General features: G+C 42.5%; 1 protein-coding gene across 1 annotated transcript in view; it reads right to left on the reverse strand.

The window, feature by feature from the left end:
* The window catches only part of FGGY (FGGY carbohydrate kinase domain containing), a 197,495-nt gene extending 182,253 nt beyond the window's left edge, over positions 1-15,242 (reverse strand). The window contains exon 1 of the mRNA XM_074961645.1: positions 15,109-15,242. The gene's annotated coding sequence lies outside the window, so the exon portion shown is untranslated. The remainder of the gene's footprint in view (positions 1-15,108) is intronic.
* Between the last annotated feature and the right edge of the window lie 6,468 nt (positions 15,243-21,710).

Here is a 21,710-nt window from a genome sequence, read left to right on the forward strand (position 1 = left end):
GATATACTGAAAACGGTGAGAGCCCTCTCCTTTAAGACCATAACAGCCTACTGGATGTTTATGACATTCCAGGATGCAATCCAGACCACTGAGAGGTTGTATCACCCCTGTCCTGCAAGCTCGGGTGTTCCCAACACTTTGCTGCTGTAGCTCCCACCTGGGCTGCTCACAAACAGCCTGCCTGCATCCAGGTAACACCCTGAATGTCTGTTATAGCAGCAGCCACATATCTGTCAAACTCTGGCTTCCATCAGCCTTGGTTACCATTTGCCGGGTGACCCCAACACACTCCCTGTCTCAAATTTCCCCCCAAAACGTGTGTTCTGCCCTCTCCTGGACAGTCCAGATATATTAGGTCCATTGCCCCTTTAAGGGGCTCAATGTACAACCGTCTACTACATTTAAATTGAGTTATTCAAACAATTCACAACACCGGACTAGTTTTAATTAAAGAATAAAACAAGTTATTTAACTACAAAGAGATAGATTTTAAGTGAGTACAAGTATAACACATTAAAATCAGAAATGGTTACAAGAGAAATAAAGATAAAGTGCTTTCTAAACTTAACAAACTAGACTTGGTTCAAGGTGAAGTTCTTACCACAAAAACTTGGGGTGTTTTTGCCTCTTACTTTTATAGTTCAGTCACCCTTTGAAATGCATTTTCCTGAGTGTTACCCTTGGATAAAATTCCTTCCTGCAAAGGATGGAGACATGGGGTCTTGTCATGGAGGAGGCTTCATGCTGTTGTTTGCTAAAATACAGATTTGCCTAGTCTCCCTCTTGCTGTTTCAAAGGCCTTGTTTATTACATATATGTAAATTGAGTTTAAACACAGATTCCCTTCTTTAACACCTGCTTGACCAGTCCTGCCTAATAAGGGCTATGTGGGTTTGAACATGTGCTTCCAACATTATTCCAGGGGATTTCATAACTTTACACATAATGTTGCTACATACATTTCACCATGATATTATTGACCAGCAAATTACTAGTTTTCAAATGATACCTCACAAGACATAGTTTGCACAAAGATTATTACAATGGTGTACAGGGTGTGGATACAGAGGTGTATTTGGTCACAAAGTTCAAATAAAGAATACTACATTTTAGAATTTTTTACAAGTTCTTCTATGCTTTTTTTTCCTGAAACCACAACTTTTCTTCTAAAATTAAATATCTTTAAAGCTATGATTATCTGTCCAGGATGGTCTATCACCAAGAATGAGTTTCAACACTGTACTGTTGTGCTTGAAAAAGCACCTGTTTATGTTGTGTGGCTGGTGAGGTCATACTGAATTATCATACTGAATTAGCAGCAAGATATGATGTAGTCACCATTATTATTGATCACGTCAGTTGTGGGGGCCCCCTACCGAGATCATAAGGGACATATGAATTTTTTTAAAAAATTGCCCGTGCCCCAAAGAGCTCACAATCTCAGCATTTGGCAAGGCAACAGCCAAACGAGGAGGAAAGGGTCACAAAGAAGTGACTGAATTAGGAACAACAAGTAGAAGTAGATAGTTTTGAGTCTTTTCTAGGTATCAGAGCAGAGGCAACTTTGAAGGAGATGTTAAAAGAAGAGCAATGTTGCGGCTGTACATATCTGTCCCATTTTATTCAACACTCCAGAAACTGGTTAGGCAGGGATTGACAACAGGTTGTAGTGTTGGTGCCAAGTTGCAAGTTTCCTCTCAATTTCAGATAGTTTATATTTAGGTAGGAGTTTACCAACAAATCTCACCACCGCTTCTTCTCTGACCTTCTTTTGTGACCTTCTAAGTAGGAGTTACATCATGGGATACCTCTACAATAACCCAAGAGTTTTGGATCTGCCATTACTAGCAACTTAAGAACATTCAACATTGCCCAGTCAGGAATTTCTTGATTAGAAACTCCCGGGGTGAGGGAGTGCGGGGGGAAGGTCACATGATCATGAGTCCAGTGAGAGGGTACTAGTGAGATGTTCAAAAGCCCAGATGTGGGTGGGATGGACAGCCAATAAGTAGGGCCCTACCAAATTCACGGCCATGAAAAACACATCATGGACTGTGAAATCTGGTCTCCCGATGTGAAAACTGGTCTTTTGTGTGCTTTTACCTTATACGATACAGATTTCACGGGGGAGACCAGTGTTTCTCAAATTTGGGGTCCTGACCCCAAAGGGAGTTGCAGGGGGGTCGTAAGGTTATTTTAAGGAGGTTGCCGTATTTCCACCCTTACTTCTGCGCTGCCTTCGGAGCTGGGCGGCCGGAGAGTGGTGGTTGCTGGCCGGGCACCCAGCTCTGAAGACAGCGCCCCGACAGCAGCATCCATACCGTGTCATCCTTACTTCTGCACTGCTGCTGGCGGCGGCTCTGCCTTCAGAGCTGGGATCCCGGCCAGCAGCCGCCGCTCTCCAGATGCCCAGCTCTGAAGGCAGAGCCGCCGCCAGCAACAGCACAGAAGTAAGGGTAGCAGTACCGCAAACCTCCCTACAATAACTTTGCAACCCCCCACAACTCCTTTTTGGGTCAGGACCCTCAATTTGGGCCAGGATCCCCTACAATGACAACACTGTGAAATTTCATATTTAAATAGCTGAAATCATGAAATTTATTTTTCAAATCCTATGACTGTGAAATTGACCAAAATGGACCATGAATTTGGTAGGGTCCTACTAATAAGGTGCTTGTTTTCTAAGAAAACTCACTAAGACATGAAATAAGTGACTGGGGACTATCTGCCCCACTATCTGCTACCTGCGGCTGGTTTTTGAGTTCCACTGGGCAGGAGGAGCACAGGCTCTACTGAACAGTGGTCTTATTACGCAAGATCAGTTGTTCAGGTAAAGATTGGTAAAATGTAATAATGGTAGCTATATGCCTTTAGTCTGCTCTAACAACAGTCTGATACTTAAGAGTACTGGTAAGAAACTTGACATTATTTCCTGGCCCTAGTCACATGACCTGGTCAGGGTGACACAGATTAATATCTCTGTCAGATTACAGAGGTCACATTCACTGACTCCAGTAATTATTACTACATCTATCCCAGTTTGGGGATGCCCATTACAACAATCTGCATCCTGCTCTGCAACTTATTTCTTGACTGTTGATTGGATTGCTAGGCATCATCTGCAAAAGATAATGTTCCCATTGTAATTTCACACTGGCTTTCCTAAAACAAAGTTTAGAAAGTTGGCTGCAAATGTTGATAACTACTTGTTAGAAATATCACTAACTATACTGTTCTTGATATTATCTCATGCATTTCCCTCTGTTTCTCTTTATTTTGGCACTGCCTCTGACTGCTGACTCATTTTAAAAAAAGAAAGAACCTTGAGAAAAGTAACTAACTGGATTTCATTTTTAAAATAGAAAAATGGTGTTTTAAGGTCTTTCACAGAATATGGAAATCAAAAAGAATACTTTACACAGAGAGAGAGAGAGAGAGAGAGTACTACTTCTAATTTTTTATTCCTCTCCCATATATGGCAGCCTTGATTTTAGATCCTTAATGTTTTTTTGCTACACAGAGGTCAACTTTAACAGATGTTAGAGAATTAAGCTATATAGTACATCGCTACTCAGCACTTAAAATTATGGCTTTGCAATGGATTCTCACCACAAGCATATGAAAACTGGAACCCAGTCAACCCATATAATGTTTACTTTCCTTTTTCCCTTACTAAGCAACAAGGGCAATGTGCGTGCGTGTGGCCATGTGAACAACAGATTATTTATGTACCTATACTGTATATATTACAGTCTATGAACAAACACTATTTGACTTCTGCAATTTGATTGACAGTCACCAAGAGTAAGTCAATTAGCAAACTCCTGAAAGACAAATTCCTCATCTCTTTTTACTAGTCTCTCTCTGAGTAATGACTCTTGATTAAACTTTTAGAAGCAGTAACTTAATATTTTACAATAAAAATAAACTAACATAAACATTAACCTTTTTTTCAAACCTATCACTTGCAACAAGGTCATTCTGAGCCACTGAGCTTGTTCAAAGGACGTCTCTGCAACATGATCTAGTGCACCTACAGGTCATTTGGATCCACAAGAAAGCACTGTTATCTCTTCATCACAAATGTCACTGACTGGGCTCTCTGGTGAACAGCCCAAATCCCTGCAAAACTAAAACCTGAACAGAGAAGTTGGTAGAAAGGACTTGGCCCACGTGTTTGATCATAAATTTAAAGAGAGAGCATGTGTTCAATTTTGTTTACAAAATAATCCCTTGGTCACAGAAAGGATTCTGAACTAGGACTCATAACACTAGATCCAAGTAAGTTTAGAGCCAGAGGTGGATCCCCAATCCAAACTTCATGGCTTGGAACCTGAAACGGAAGTTCTCTATGTAATTTATGCAACAAATACTTTCTTCCCTCTTTTCTATTAATCAGGTTGCTATTGTAGAATTGTTGCAGTTAATATGATTCTGACCAGGGTGGACTGATTTAAACCAAAGCAATTTATTTCACCTATTTTGATCATGATTTAAATTGGCAAGCAGAAAACCTTGCCTCGATTTTACTCATGTTTTGCATTTGTACTTTTTAGTTGTTTGGCTAAAGAAAGGTTGATTGTCATTGGTTAGTAGCCATTAACACATGCTGATTTGCAACAAAATATAGCCTTTACACTAAATTTGATAAAAGGAGGACTTGTGGCACCTTAGAGACTAACAAATTTATTTGAGCATAAGCTTTCATGAGCTACAGCTCACTTCATCGGGTGCATCCGATGAAGTGAGCTGTAGCTCACAAAAGTTTATGCTCAAATAAATTTGTTAGTCTCTAAGGTGCCACAAGTCCTACTTTTCTTTTTGCGAATACAGACTAACACGGCTGCTACTCAGAAACCTGTCACTAAATTTGATGTTTCTTTTTGCTACCCAGGAATATATAATGTATCTATATATGTTTATTTATTCAATTATATAGCTTAATTTACTTTATTCAGATTTTTTATTTTTACATTTTGTATTACATTAGAAAATGGTAAATGATGCATTTCTTATTTATTAGATTATTAATTTTTTACTTGTGATTTCTGTCAAGCTCTATTTGGATGGAAATTCAAATCAATTAAAATGCACAAAAACAGAATTTTACATTTGTTTTTAATCAGTTAAATACCTTAAATGTGCTCGATACATAGGGGAAAAAAGTTTATCAAAATATTTTGTATTTAAAACTAACTGATTTATTAAACAAGGGAAATATTAGTTATAGCTAGTTAATTGAACTGATTGTTTCTGGACATCATGTCCTTCAAGATTTTCGAACTCGTCCTCTCATAGCTAGTTTTTATTCATTGATTGGAAGAGGAACACAAGCTTTCCTGCTTTTTCAACTGCCAAGTGGTTTCTTATTTTTGAATAAACTAGTTATTGAACTGAACTATTTGAACAAACCGAAATGAAGAAAATATTCTCTCTCCATCTGCAGAAGAGGCTACTGCTGTCCAAAGCTGGTTTAGCTCTTCAGCAAGCTCTGGTTCAAGGCCTTTAGCCAGTGACTTCCACCAGTTCAGCGGTTTGACTTTCTTTAAAAGGTGGCAGCAAACACGTGCGGCTTATTACTGTTTTGTATTTAATTTAAATGACAACTCTATTATAAGTAGTTTAGATCGGAACATGGTTGTCAATTTAAAATTTAATTTGAAGAAGGTTTATTTTTAACAAATAAATCTGTATTTAATTTAATTTTTTTTAAAAAACCTCATGTAAAATAAAAGTCCAATTTTTGTATTAAAAAAATCAATTTTTATCCACCCTGATTCTGAGGAAAACAGGGTAAGTGGGAGCAGGATACAGCAGAAAAAACACTGATACAGTCAACAAGGTCTTTGCCTCAGGAATAATGTTAATAATAAGAAGCAAAATAAAATAAAGGAAGCTGAAAAGGAAACAAAACTCCTCATCTTGGTATTCAACCCACTGCTATGAATCCTGGCGGTGGAGCCTAGCTTTCCCCCACAGGCCATTCGACTCACTGTTTCTCACACACCCAATTTGCAGTTCTTTGCCTGAGCACATGTGCAAGGAGGGAGAAGCTGAGCTGAGATTAACCCCTGGTTCACTCTGAGCAGAGGATGCCTCTGCCCCTTGTGGCACAAGAACATAGAGATATTTAGCCCCCATCCTGCAATGGGCTCCAAATAAGTAGCTTTCTGCGCCTGTGTGGAACAGCCTCAACTTCAATGGAGCTCTGCCCACGCAGAATTCAAGCCTTTGATTTTTTAATGTTATTATTTGGACTTTGCAAGCAGAAAAATAGGAACACCAGATATGAGGGGAAAACTCAAAACAGGCCATTGAGCCAACATCCTTTCAGAGTAATAAGGCACCAATCGCCTCCTCCTTCATGAGTCGCAGGAGGGACAGGACAGCTTTTGAAACAAGTACTTATGATCAAAGGGCTGCAGCATATGATAAATATTTATAAGCTCTATTAAATAATAGTCTGTATAAATATTATACAAAATGTGCATGCTGAAAACCACAGACTTCCCAGTTTATCCTTAAACAAATGTGCTCGTTTTCCCACATAGGCAGTAAAAAAAAAATAAACTAACTGCCCTCTGCAAAAACATTTCATTCAAGAAAAAGAAAATCCTGAACATGGTTTGTTTAAATTTAAAAGGAATGATGAGAAACCAGACAAATATTTCATTACAATTAAGTATTGAGCTCTGTTTGTCTTACCTTATTTTATGGTTATCAAACTGCCTTGAGTTAAAGCTATAGTACCAGGAGACACTACACCCACACAGGCAGCAGACCGGTGCTCAGCAGAAATATTTATCAGCTGTAAGTACAGATTTTGTGGTATCGTATACTTAAACTCAGAGAATTATAAAGGATTGACACTTTTTTTTTTTAAGCTTTGATCTTTGGAACTTTGCAGGCTGCCCGGGCCAACAGATCATGTGTAAATAGCATGGTTTTGGTAGTGCAGCTGTTCTTTTTCTAGGGATTATAGGGGGAAAGATTAGCAAATTAGGCTTCATAATCTTAATATGAACGTTTCTAAACAGTACATTAAACAAAAGTTGCATGCCAACGTCACAGTCTTTATGAAAGGGAGATAAAATGGAAGGGGTATCTTTGACAACACTGTGCCTGGTAGAAAGTTCAACACTATCTTGGCCTTTTAATGATACAAAAAGCAAACAACAAAACAATTTATGGTGGCAGTGTAATCAAGATCTCTTCTTAAAGGCAAAGTACTCCAGTCCTCTTTCCAGGACAGCATAAAAGTCACCTATGGGGTAGGGAAAGAGTAAACCACAGGACACTAGTGTTGTTTTCTCACAATGTGACCCTCCAATGCTCTGAATGCCCATGGGGCAGCGCTATCACCCTATCAACAATGGCTTACTTCCCACTTAGGCAGTGCCAAAAGAAAGATTACATGCACAATAGCTCTGTGGTTCTGGAGTTTGTATACATGCTAACAATAAAAACAACTGGAAACGATAATATACTTACTTTAAGGTTGCTCTTTATCACTGTATTGTTAATTTTTTAAAATCAAATCTTCCTCCTTGACCCAACTTTTTTCTTTCATTAATAAATACTTATCCATGTGAAAAGCTCCATTGGCATGCCATGAACTTTACAAGGACAGGGAAACTGAGGCACAAAGAGGGAGAGTGATTTGCTCAAGACCAGTGGCACAGTTGCGTATAACGTAACATAGAATGGCCCTACTGGGTCAGACCAAAAGTCCATCTATCCCAGTATCCTGTCTTCCGACGGTGGCCAGTTCCAGATGCCCCAGAGGGAATGAACAGAACAGGTAATCATCAAGTGATCCATCCCCTGTTGCTCATTCCCAGCTCCTGGTAAACAGAGGCTAGGGACACCATTCCTGCCCATCCTGGCTAATAACCATTGATGGACACATCCTCCATGAATTTATCTAGTTCTTTTTTTGAACCCTGTTATGGTCTTGGCCTTCACAACATTCTCTGGCAAGGAGTTCCACAGGTTGACTGTGCGCTGTGTAAAGAAATACTTCCTTTTATTTGTTTTAAACCTGCTGCCTATTCATTTCATTTGGTGACCCCCCCTAGTTCTTGTGTTATGAGAAATAGTAAACAATACTTCCTTATCTACTTCCTCTACACTGGTCATGATTTTATAGATCTCAATCATATCTCCCCTTAGTCGTCTCTTTTCTAAGCTGAAAAGTCCCAGTCTTACTGATCTCTCCTCACACGGAAGCCGTTCCATACCCCTAATCATTTTTGTTGCCCTTTTCTGAACCTTTTCCAATTCCAATACATCTTTTCTGAGATGGTGCGAACACATCTACACACAGTATTCAAGATGTGGGCGTACCGTGGATTTATATAGACGCAACATGATATTTTCTGTCCTATTATCTATTCCTTTCTTAATTATTTCCAGCATTCTGTTCGCTTTTTTGACCGCCACTGTACATTGACTGGATGTTTTCAGAGAACTATCCACAATGACTCCAAGATCTCTTTCTTGAGTGGTAACAGCTAATTTAGACCCCATCGTTTTATATGTATAGTTGGGATTATGCTTTCCAATGTGCATTACTTTGTATTTATCAACATTAAATTTCATCTGCCATTTTGTTGCCCAGTTTTGAGAGATCCTTTTTGCAGCTCTTCGCAGTCTGCCTTGGTCTTAACTGGGTATAGGACCCAGGCCTCCGAACTCTCAGTCTCATAGTCTATCCACTAGACTGTGCTGCGTCAACATTTCTAATCTGACCATCAGGCATTAAAATATTTTCCTTCAATAAACTACACTGCAGGTCTGAAACCTAGTATGATCAGCATCAACTTCTTATCCCATCCTTTCCTCCACACAAATAACCCTCCAAACTCCTCCTAACTGCTGATCTCCCAGGGCCTGCCCACCATGTTTTCCTTCTCTAACTCCCCAAGATGTCGTTGAGGATAGAACTGCAACACATTCTTTTTATTCTTTCATGTCTATATTTTTTAATTTTTAAGTACTTATAGACCAAACCTCTGGTCTCACCTACGCTGGTGTAAGTCTGGGGCACTCCTGATTTATACCAGAGTAAGTAAATGCAAAATTTGGCCCACAGAGCCATTCTGAAATAGACAACATCCAGGTAAATCACTGAAACAACAGAAAAGCAACATAGCTGCAAATAATGAAAATGCACAAGAATTCCCAATACTGATCAAAGCTGACATAAAAAAAAACAACAACACCACAATTAAGAAAATTATCAGAACAAGAGGGATCCTGTAACTGACTTTTTTTCAAACTCCATTGGCTACAGAGAAATCTCACTCAAGCAGCTGAGAGATGTCGGCATGACAGATGTCAACAAAAATCAGACTCTGCCAAATGAACAATAAAGCTGCTAATATCTGAATAATTAAACCGATCTGTAGTGAAACAGAACGCTGATGCTCTCCTCCTTGGAGCTCTCCTCTTGAGTTTGTATGCAAAGAAAAGGCCCTTGATCAAATTATTAGAACAAGAGAGTCCTAGCCCATGACTAAGGCGCTAGGCATTTCCACAGTACAAATAATAATGATGACAGGTGCAAATTTTGCCCTTCTTTTCTGTGCAGGGCTCAATCAGGAGCACACTCTGATCTCTACTAACCGATTAGCTACTTGCAACAATTCAATGATCAGTTCAGATGAACAAATCTCAGGCTATAAGGTGTCTCCAAACAGTTCACCTCAAAGATCTGCAATTCGTTGGTCATGAGCTATGACTGGGCAGGTGGTAGTATTTCTGCTGCCTGACTGAAGACTTTTTATAAACAAGGGAACAATAAATAATGACTATTAGACAGCTGGCAGGCAGGAGAACAGCAACAGTGCCACCCACCAACCTCAACAGGTGGAAAACTTGATGGGGCCATTGGTGATGGGGCCACTGGTAAGGGTAGGAGAACACATACTGGGGCATGCAGAGGGAACCCCACCCTCCCCCCCTCGAGTCTCCAGCCACTCATTGACCATTCTGATGATGAAGGGAACTGAATGGTCCCTCATTCTCCCCTTTCATTAATTTAAACCCTAGCCTGGGTCAAGTGAAGTCTTCTTTTGTTCCATTTAAGCAGCCCCCTTTCCCGTACTGGTAGCTTCGGGGCTGTGTTTGCAGATGCTGAAGGTCTAACCGATCGCCCGTTTTGGAGTCAGGAAGGAATTTTTTCATCCTGTAGGGGGCAAATTGGCATAGGCCTGGTAGGTTTGTTCACCTTCCTCACAGCATTCTGGAGGCAAAGTTGAGTTAACTAGGAATGGGATTTAGTAATTAATGGTAGTACTTGGTAAGGATATTAGTTCAGCACAACTTGTGCTGGTTTCTAGCACAGTTTAGTTCCCAGAACTAAAAGACCGGGAATTTTGTTGATGTGCGATGGGGGAGACATTGTGGCTTCTGCAGGCCAAGGTCCCCCACTTTTGTACCTTCTGTCCCTTCTGTGGTAGGGGTGGGGTAGCACTCAAAAAAGTGAGCTGAGCCCTGGGGGTACTTAAGGAGGGTCCACCCCAAGTTATAGGTTGTATGGTAGGAGCCCTGTAACACCCCAGTTGGAACTACTTAGAATGCCTGATATGTAAGAGTCTGGGTGACAGGGTAGGTAACGCCCCTCCTCATGTTCCATTTAATAAAGTTGTGGCCTGCTGCTTAAAATCCACCCCCTGTGTTTGTTCTCCTTGGCCACTGTGACCAGATCAATGAGAGGAGTCAGGTGGGCAAGATGACCCTTTGTAGTGGCTGCCTGGCTAACCAGCCAGCTATCATGTACAGCAGCCACAGCTCTGGTGGCTGGCCCAAGAAAGGAGCTACTGCTCTGTCCCATATGCTCCCAGTGGAGAAGTGGTGTGCCCGTGAGAAATCACAAGAAAGAAGAGCTTGTGGGTGGAGTAGGAACTACAGAGCTGGCTAAGGATAGCTCTGGGAAAAGACAGGGATTTGCAACCTTTGATCCCTGGGCAGCACCAGTGCCTTGAGACTAAAAGATGAAGACCAGAGAGAGGACACTTAAATTTTAGGGCTGTGAATGTGTATTGTATTGATCTGGCCTTGTTTGCTCCATGTTTCCTGGTCCCTTCTCCATCACACTCTGCCTGCTCCCCATCTCCATCTCCATCCCCATCCCCCTCTCCCATGCAAGAAATAACACACTGGGCCTTGCCCTACCCCACTGGCCGCTGTGTAAAGTGCATCTCTTTACCTGTTCTTTAACCTTAAAAACAGCAGGAAGCTGCTATCTAAGGAGCTGCGGACACGGGCCAGCAGGAAGAGAGAAGGCAAAGATCACACCATGCCAGGACCCAGCCTTTGCTTAGGGAAGCTGTTGCAGCGTGGCTGCCAATCAAACCAGTGCGCTTGGAACCAAGATCGGAGATGCTGGTTTGACTGTTATTGTGCCAAAGAAGAAATGTTACAATCTGCATGTTCCATGAGACTTGTGTGACTAGCCAACAGGAGACAAGAAACCCTAAGTAACGCATCGATCCACATGGGGCAGCCTACTGCTAATAAGTACCAGTACTGAGAAGGGCCTTTCTTTGCGATCACTGTAACTCTGGTGGAAATAACTTAGTTACATCAGGGATGAATTTGCCCTATAAGTTTAATTAAGTTTAATTACATCAGCAAATCATTATAAAATGATTTGCTCTGAGTTCACAATTCTATAAAATGCTAAAATATCAAAATTAGCATATTGGCTGAAATCCATTGTATTTCCCAGCAAGCTTCCACCACTTAAACAACATCTGAACGAATTGTCTATAATAACCCATGGCAGATACTGGAAAGCCTGGGCCAGTAATAGATGTAACACTTAAATCAATTTTTAAAGACATGCTGTAAACCGTTTCTGTTAAGACACTTTCAGGCCAGGAGCAAGTATATTTCTGCAGTCAAATCCAAAGTTTACTATACAGTACTCATTCAGTCTTGCATAGTAATTGGAAAGAGTGACAGCCTTAAGTAATTTGTCATATTAAGATTAAACATTTATTTGGGTTGCCAGACAATCTGCAATTCTAAACACTCTGGCCCTGAAGTTCCTGTCACAACTACTTAGGAAGAAGCAAGGTTGCACATTAGGCTAATTTAAGAGAAACACGTACTCAGAACATAAATCAAATAACAGGACACACTGTACATATGTAATGTGTCAGCATACCTCTCTCTGTATGCTAGAATCCCTAACAGTGATGGACGAACCACAAATGCTTATCTGAACTGAATAAGGTTTTTTCCTTGTCTTCCCCCACTACTCTATAAATCCTGAGATTTCCCTCCTTAGTAATCCTCCAGCCTTCTGTGTGAAAAATCCCGCGAACACAAGTACAGCACCCAAAAGATATCTGCCACTTTCCCCTTTACAAGTTGCGTGCTCTGTGGCTTCCCACAGAGTAAAGAACACCTCAGACAGGAAAGCCCAAAGCTTGTAAGTTTGTGCACCTCAGAGATTTTCAGGGACCTGCATGCAGCCTTCTCTTTCTCGGTGAGGAGCTGCGGGAGATGTGGGTCAGACCACTAGAGGTCTGCTTCCTCTTTTGAAGTCCTCAGGGAGGGAGACAGAACTGTTTGTGATCACCCTGGGCGCTCTCCCCACTTCAGCAGATGAAACCTGAGAGAAAACTTCTGGTACCACAAAGCCCAGAACAATCGTCGAGGGAGCTGGAGACAAAAGAATGAAAACACTGACTCCCCCCTCGTAACGCTTAACCCTACAGAAAAAGATCCCTAAAGATCAAAGACATAAACCTTACCCCAAGCAGAGTTTGGATTCTGAAAAAGGAGAAGTGCCAGAAACTCCAAGAGGGACTGCACTATTGCTATTAATTTCACACGGAAGGGCCTGCTTCTCTCTGCATTTCACACCTGGCTAACTTATGCGGCTCCCGGCTGAGCTTGCTGGCTTCTGAGAATCCTTTAAATTATTTGGCACCTATCTCTCCCAAACAATGCATTGGAGCCTAGGTGCCTAACTTGGGGCTGAGAATTCCACTAGGCAACTGTGCATTGCAATGCTTAAATACCCAGTAGTATACCACCCTAAGATAGATAGAGGGCTCAAGTTGTAAAATGAGGATCCATAGTATAATCATTCTCTTCTTGTTCCATAAAGTTTCAGGGTGCTCAGAAATAGGTCAGAATCAGAACTCCAGCTCTAACACAGAGAAAACATGGGTCCAACAGTAGCAGGTTTGCGAGGAAGGAGCTGTTAAGAAGGATGAGGAAGCAAAGAGATTATGGAGAAGTCACAAGGAGAGGAATGGATGAGGACCTGTCACTCATTTGGGGAAAGGATAGTTATTTGTCCAAAATGATCATAATTTTCTAAAAGATCATCTCTTCAAAAACATTCTGGCATTTCTCCTCTCACCTGGTTGTAGCACAGGACAGAACACAGACAAGGACTGCAGAAGCAACTGAGGCTCCATATCCAAAGTCATGGTGTAGCTCTAGTTCCCTCTCCTTTGACCCTGTCAACAAATTTCTGCTCCAATTCTTAGATCCCCAAATAGTGGCAGCTGTCCAATAGAGGGGTACCCCCCAGGCTGTGGAAAAAGAGAAGGGCCATGTCCCAACACCCCAGAGTGTGTTCATGTAGGAGAGGAAACTAGTAAGTGCTAGAAAAACCCTTTTTAAAAATTATGTTTTAATACTATATTTTCCTAAATTAGAAGGATTGGTCTTACAGGACAGGGTGTGCAGGAGGATGGAAAACTGAAGTATGATGGAACAACTCACCTCCTTTAGGAGTCTGGGAGAAATTTTGAGTCCTAGCCCTTTCTAAGTTCTTCAGCAGGGTGTCTCTCTCATCCCACTCCCTTATATTTTCTTTCTCCTAAACTGTTTCTGGCCACTGACTTCTCAGGTTAATTTTATTAAATAGCCTTCAGCTCCTACGCCTATAACCAGGTGTCTCAGACTGTTTCCACTTTTCAGAAGAAAGAGAAAATCCCACTACAGCCAATATGCAAGCAGCATATCATTGGGAGCTTCCCCAAAGATCAGGATGATCCACTAAGCAAAACTTCAAAGTGCATATCTCTTGTGCATGTCTGCTGAAAACTGGCTGCCGCCATTTACACACCAGGAACAAGTTGAGGGTAACTCAGTATGAAGCACGACTCTGATATTGGATTTGGTTAATAAAAATAATTATGAAGGTTAAAGACATGATGAGCCAAATCCTGGAAGGTGTGAAGCACCTCCTGAGGGGTTCCAAGCACTCTTGATTGTGACTAAAATCAATCAATGGGAGTTGAGGGCAGTCAATAAATCTCAGAATGAGGCCCACTGTCAATTAGCTTACGCCCAATAAGAAGGCTGTGTTTTAAGAAACTGTCAAGAAAAACAATTTTTGGGGAACTGACAACCGGAATCATCTTGTACCATCTCACTAGGTGCGTGGTCATCAGGATGCTGAAGCTGACTAAGAATAAACCAGTTTAATTTTACTCTCCAAACTGAGTAACATACATGCAAGAAATAAACAGATCACACACACGATTCCAAAAATCTTTTCACTTTGAATAATTTCCAGTGGTTATTCACACAGACAAGCACCCTTCCCACTACCCTTGCTAGTATTTGAACTTTATATCTTTATACCTTTTAAAACTGAGACATCTTATATGAGGAACAGACAATTTTCTAAATAAAACCTGCTTACAGTCTATGGAATCATTCACTAAAACAGAGACTGTCACACTGGGGTCCGAGGACACTACGTGGTGCCCGATACGACCATGAAGAGTTTGCTAAAAGAGTGCAGAGTAGATACACAGACCAGGTAGAAAACATTAGAAGAGTTTGCAGAGTAATTGGATTTTCTATCTAATCATCACAACATTAACATTTTGACTTTCTTGAAAACGAAAAATTATCACCACATTTTTAGAGGGAAGCCTCCAAAAGTACCAAAGGGGCCCTCAGCTTAGGAGAGCTGAAGAATCACTGCTCTGAACTAAGAGCGGAGCAACAGTAAAAGGCCTACCATACATTGTTGCCTAAAGAAAACCCTGAGTTGTATGCATTAGTGATCTATGAGTTTGCTACACAGCTAATTATTGTTTGGATTGGAGAACAGTGGTCACTTACGTGTCCAAACTGAAATATTATATTAGCTAGCAGTGGGTATGCAGACAGCAGTTTAAAGAAACCACAATTTTCCTCACAGGGCAATTTCCTGACTGCTAGCAGTTGCCGGAAAGCCTCATGTTCCTCTCTTGGCTGGAGCACATTTGTAATGCATTTTCTGATTGGTTAATTGAACGTAAGCCACAACTGGTTGAAATTCTCCCCTCTGCTTTCTTTGAATCTGCTTGAGCACTCAGCAAAATCTGTACTGACTGGTGCAGCTGTATGTTTTTCATTCTGGACCTGGTTATAGTACTTCATTTTGAACTCTTTTACAAAGATCTGCTGACTGTTGGTTATAGCTGTCAAGCTGCACTGCTCTGTAAAACAGAAGTGTGTGTTATACCTTGTCAAGAATTCAAATGATATAAGTATTTTTGCCTCCGTAGGAGACTTATTTCTCTTTTATTCAAAAAAAATCAAAGAGGAGAAATAGGTTTTAAAGTACTACTGATAAAATTATAATGCAACCCAAATTCTGCCAGCCGCTATAATCCTGTAACCTTGTGAGACTGCAGAAATCCAGGGGGATTTATGGGCGTAGCTTGGACAGCATTTCCCACCTGTAGTGAACACAGAAGCCACACAGCAACCCAAAGAAAGAGCAACACAAGGAAACAATATACAAGCCTAGTTCTGAACCAGGGAACAGGCATTGAAATGGGCATTGTCAGCATTGGGCCAAAAATATATAACAGTAGCCAAAATCAACAAACCATGACTGTGAGCTGTGGTTTGGTGCTCGTAGGTAGGGCTACCACCTTTGAGACTTTTGCCCTGAGGGTCAAAAGTTGCAGTCCAATGTCATGAGAGGTCAATCCCAAGTACATGTAAGGGTTGTTTAAATGACCCTAAGAGATGGGGATAGGATAGTACTATCCAAATGGGGAGAGTTTCCTGAAAAAAGGAACAAAGGGCAGCTGTAGCCATAGTACATGCATTCTAAACTGCGGGTAGGGTTAGACTGTGCCAGGTCTCTGCACAAGTAATGGGCACAAGAGTGTTTGAAAAGTTTATGGAGGGGATGATATGATGAGACTAACTACAATGGTGATCTGTGACTGCTGCTAATAGCAAATATCTCCAACAGCCAGCGATGAGACACTAGATGGGGAGGGCTCTGAGTTACTACAGAGAATTCTTTCCGAAGTGTCTGGTTGGTGGGTCTTGCCCACATGCTCAGGGTCTAACTGATCGCTATATTTGGAGTCAGGAGGGAATTTTCCCCTGGGGTCAGATTGTCAGAGACCCTGGGCCGGGGAGTGGGGGGGTGTTCGCTTTCCTCTGCAGCATGGCATACATGCAGGTAACGTAAATAGTGGATTCTCTATCATTTGAAGTCTTTAGATCAAGATTTGAGGACTTCAGTTACTCAGCCAGAGATTATGGGTCTACTACAAGAGTGGGTGGGTGAAGTTATATGGCCTGCAACATGCAGGAGGTTAGACTAGATGATCATGATGGTTCCTTCTGGCCTTAAAGTCTATGGGTCTAAGGCGATGTGTACACTACAGCCAGGATCAACGCTCTGAGATCGATCCACCGGCGGTCAATTTAGCCGGTCTAGTGAAGACCCGCCAAATCAACAGCAGATCGCTCTCCAGTCGACCCCTGTACCCTACCCCCGACGAGAAGAGTAAGGTAAGTCGATGGGAGAGTTTCTCCTGTCGATCGCCCATGGTGTAGACCCCGCGGTAACTCAAGCTAAGGTACGTCAATTCCAGTTATGTTATTCACATAGCTGGAGTTGCACAGCGTAGGTCGACTTGTCATGTAGACATAGCCTAAGTCTGGTGCTTGGGAGTGCCTGGAGAGTAAGGGTATGTCTACACTGCAATTAAAAACCCATAGCTGGCCCATGCCTGCTGATTCAGGCTAAGGGGCTGTTTAATTGTGGTATAGATATTTGGGCTCAGGCTGGAGCCTTGGTTTGAGGCCCCTGTGAGGGTCCCAGAACTCAGGCTGCATGTTCACACTGCAATTAAACAGCACCTTAGCCCGAGCCCTGTGAGCCCAAGTCAGCTGGCATGGGCTAGCCGCAGGTGTCTAACTGAGGTGTAGAAATACCCCTAAGAGGCTCCTGGGAGCCCTGGTTTACTTGTCCCTGTTACTATCTGAATATTCTTTGGAAAGAAGTCTTGTAATAGGAAGCATTCTTACAAAATTCCTAGAATTTTCTCATTTTTGCAGAGACGCAAATACTGCAAGAACCCTGCTCATGGAAAGATGAGTGTTATCATGTGGTTAGAGCCCATAGTGGTCAGGAGCTGTGCGTTCTATTCCCAACCTCACCACTGAATCACTTTGTGACCTTTGCTAATCATTTAATGTTCAAACTGGGCAGGAATTTTCCATTAGAATGATTTTCTGTCAGAAAATCAGTTTCCACAAAATCATAATTTTCAGTGGGAAAGTTTGCCCAAACAATTCAATTTTTTATTGGAAAAATCTAAATGAATTATTGCATTTTGGATCATTTTGACTCAAACTGAAATATTTAGTTCTGTTGAACTGGCCCAAAATATTTTGTTTTGATTAAGTTAAAAAAAACGACAAACTGCATTTCCTTATCAGCACATTGCCTTATGGGAATTGTAGTTTTTATCCCCATTGTTGCCTACAGGCTGTGTTCTCTAGAGGACATTATCTCCAATAATGCAATGCAGATTTCCCTCTGATCAAGTTCTGTATGGTGCTCATGGGAGATGTAGTCCAGCCAGGGCATCTACCCCATAGGGGACAGGCTTCTAAAATGAGGCAATGTGCCACAATGGGAAAATTCAGTTTAATACTAAATTGATTCGAAACAAATCATGTCAGTCTGACAAACAAAAACTAAACATTTTGATTTTGGTATTGTCAAAATATTTTGTTTCAATCAAAAATCTTGAAAAAAAAAACGTTTCAACATTTCTATATCTCAATTTTTTGGGATTTCCATTCCATGAATGAGAACAAATGTGGGAACTGTCCACAGGAAGGGAATTTTTAATTTCATTGAGCCCTATTTAATGTTGTAAGGTAAGTGAGACTGGAGAGAGATGGTTTCAGGAGGGACTGAGTTTAGGGTTGCCAACTTTCTAATCCCACAAAACTGAACACCCTAGCCCTGCCCCTTCCCCGAGGCCCCACCCCCATGCTCACTACATTCCCCCTCCCTCCGTGGCTCGCTCTCCCTCATCCTCACTCACTTTCACTGGGCTGGGGCAGGGGTGCAGGAGTGGGTGAGGGCTCTAACTGGGGGTGCAGGCTCCAGGGTGGGGCCAGAAACGACGGATTCAGGATGAGGGAGTGGGCTCCGGGTTGGGGCAGGGAGTTGGGGTGTAAGAGGGGGTGAGGGCTCTGGCTGGGAATGTGGGCTCTGGAGTGGGGCTGGGGATAAAGGGTTTGGGGTGCAGGAGGGGGCTCCAGGCTGGGGGGTGGGACCGAGGGATTCGGAGTGTGGGAGGGGGCTGTGGGTTGAGGCAGGAGCTTGGGGTGCAGGAGGGGGTATGGGCTCTGGGCAGGGGCTAGGGATGAGGGGTTCAGGGTGTGGGAGGGGGCTCTAGGTTAGGGCAGGGGGTTGGGGTGCAGGGGCGGTGAGGGCTCTGGCTGGGGGGTGCAGGCTCTGGGGTGGGGCCAGGGATGAGGGGTTTGGCATGCAAGAGGGGGCTCTGGGTTTGGGATGGGGGGGGCTCAGGGCTGGGGCAGGGGGTTGGGTCTCGGGCTTGGGGCACGGGCTAACCTCAGGTGGCTCCTGGTCAATGGCACAGTGGGGCTAAGGCAGGCTCCCTACCTGTCCTGGCTTTGCGATGTGCCCTGGAAACAGTCAGGAAAGTCCATCTCCTAGGTGAGGGCCAGGAGGCTCTGCGCACTGCTCTCATCCGCAGACATCGCCCCCCCGGCCAATGGAAATGTAGAGCCGGTGCTCAGGGTGGGGGCAGCATGAGGAGCCCCGTGGCCCCCCGCGTAGCTCCCCGGACCTGCTGGCCGCTTTCAGGGCACAGTGCAGTGCCAGGACAGGTAGGGCCTAGCCTGCCTTAGCCCCACAGCACTGACAACCAGACTTTTAACGGCTGTGCTGACCAGAGCCGCCAGGGTCCCTTTTCGACCAGGCATTCCTGTCGAAAACTGGACTCCTGGCAACCCTAACTGAGTCTGATGTGCCACCAGGGTCCCAAGAGTAAAGCTGAGGTCATGCCGCTAACATTCACACACACACACCATTAGCATGGAATACTGTCTTCTTAGTGTCGTTAATAAAGATCTCTTTCTTCCAACTCTGACTACTGAATCACTCATTGCTAATGAAACAAAGACTTAGACTAATATTTTCAAGAGCCGCCACTGATTCTCGGTCTCTCCATTTGTTGGGTGCCCAATTTCAGACATCCAGTTATCTCTAGTTGGGCACCCAAAAAAATGGAGGCACCCAGAATTGTGACCACTTTTGAAAGTTTGGCAGTATATAAAATAGAGATAACAATATCTTCACCTCTGGAGTGCAATATTGCCAACATCAAGCATTCAACCATCATGAGTCGAGCCTAAAAATGTCATGAGATTGGCTAATAAATCATGTGATTTTTATAAAACAAATTCTGGGTTTATTTGTCTTCTTATTTCCATGCCTTTAGGGTGTATTTGAGTCACATTTTCAAGATTTTCTCCAAAATCAGGAGGGCTAAAAACATACTATTTTAAAATGAAAGCTGAGGTTCTCCATAGTTATATAACTCCAGGTTCTGCAGCTTTAAGTAAAACACCAAATATTGTGAGGCTCACAATAAAATCACAAGAGGTGACAACACTGAGGGTATTATGAGGCTTAAGGAATTACTGTTTTAAACATACCTTGAGATCCGAGGTTGGGAGGTGTTATATCAGTGCAGAATATTATTATATTTTTGTTTCATGTCAAATCCAGCAAGCGCAGTTGCGTGTGCACTGCACCTTCTAGAATCTCAAAACGTAAATATAAAGTCATAAAATATACTGTAGATATTTGCCTCTTTGTTATGTAAGGTACCATCTAGTATATTGCAAGGAATGCAAGACAACTGAATTTTCCTTTGTTTTATTTCAAATGTTACCACGTGGTTTAACTCAGGAAAACTTCAGTAACAAGAAGATCTGTTTTACCTTTTGCTTTTCAAAATCTTCCCAACCTCCATGGATTATGGATAGGCACTTCCAAGCATATGTGCAATGTACCTTAGGTGGCACATGACCAGGATTCATCACCAGATTTGGTCTGCTGGTTAAATCATTAGCTTTCCCAACCTGGGCCGGGTACTGACGAGGAGTGCGACATGAACGCTGATCCATGCCCCTACGGATAGGCACTCTTAAAATACATCACTTTTCTTTTTAATTACATGGTAACTAGTGGAAGCTCTTCTTTCTAATGTAGAAGAAAAGTTCTGTTTTCTTTGTTTCCTTATTAAAAAAATACTATTGTAAGCAGTAGGGTCAGATCCTTAGATGGTGTAAATCAGCCTTGCTGTGATCTGGTCCACAGTCTTTTTAACCAGTGCTGTAGAACAATTTAGTGTTTTTCAATGGCAGTTGACATCTTTGAAATATTCTCTTTTACAGAGCTAGACTAGATGTGACATTTGCTGGAGAAGAAACTCTTTGCATAAATCTGTCTAAAAAGACTCACTTAATCATATTACTTCACTAGCAGTGGTAACCTTTGGAGGCCAAAGTCCAGACAGGTTGAGAAATGGAACATGAGTACATAAAGGTGACAGTTCCATTAACTGCAATCAAAGAGGGAGGTCAGAGGCAGGATAGAGATAAATGACTTATTCTAGAAGGAAAAGCGGGAATGAAAACTCTGCAGTGTGCTTGAGAAAAAGTTGGGGATTAAGGGTGCAATCCTGGTCTTACTGAAATCAGTACTAAAACTCCCATTGACTATATGCAAGATCATGCCCATAGTTCTGCTGTTCCTTGTCAGTGGACTGTCAAATGGATTGCAGGAGTACATATGTGCATACATGTATGTGTTTTTATGTATCAGTAATAAAATCATATGCAGAATGGCTGAGCAAATTTCCCACAGAAGCTCTGATGGAAAGACTGACTTTGGACCTGACTTAGGAGTCAATGGGAGTTCCATAAGAGGGAGTACTTTCAGGATCTGAGCCTTTATCAGAAACGAATAACTGGAAAAGAATGTCAACATTTAGGCACAGATGAAGGAAGTACACCTTCTAGCTATCTAGCCATTCAAGTCCACAATTCTCAAATACACACACTAGGCAAGATCATCCAGTCTGACCAAACTGTGCTCAGTACAAGACCAGAGGATAGGTGGGGATGTGCAAGGAGGCTTTAAGACACTTTTATGGCCCTGTAGCAGGCTTCACTCTGGGGCCAGAGTCCTCCAGGATCTCTCAGGTGGCTAGGGGGACTAGGGAAGGGTAGGAGGACGTGGGCCCTCCTTCTTCACTGGGTCCCGGCCCAGGACCAAGGGGAGAGAGGCAAGGAGTGGCTCAGACCCCTCTGGCTGATACTCCAGATCAGCCTCTCCGGGCCTCTTCCTACCTTCCCTGTTTCCCTTCATCTTGGAGATG

The sequence above is a fragment of the Natator depressus genome, chromosome 8, assembly GCF_965152275.1.
Source record: "Natator depressus isolate rNatDep1 chromosome 8, rNatDep2.hap1, whole genome shotgun sequence".
Taxonomy (NCBI): domain Eukaryota; kingdom Metazoa; phylum Chordata; order Testudines; family Cheloniidae; genus Natator; species Natator depressus.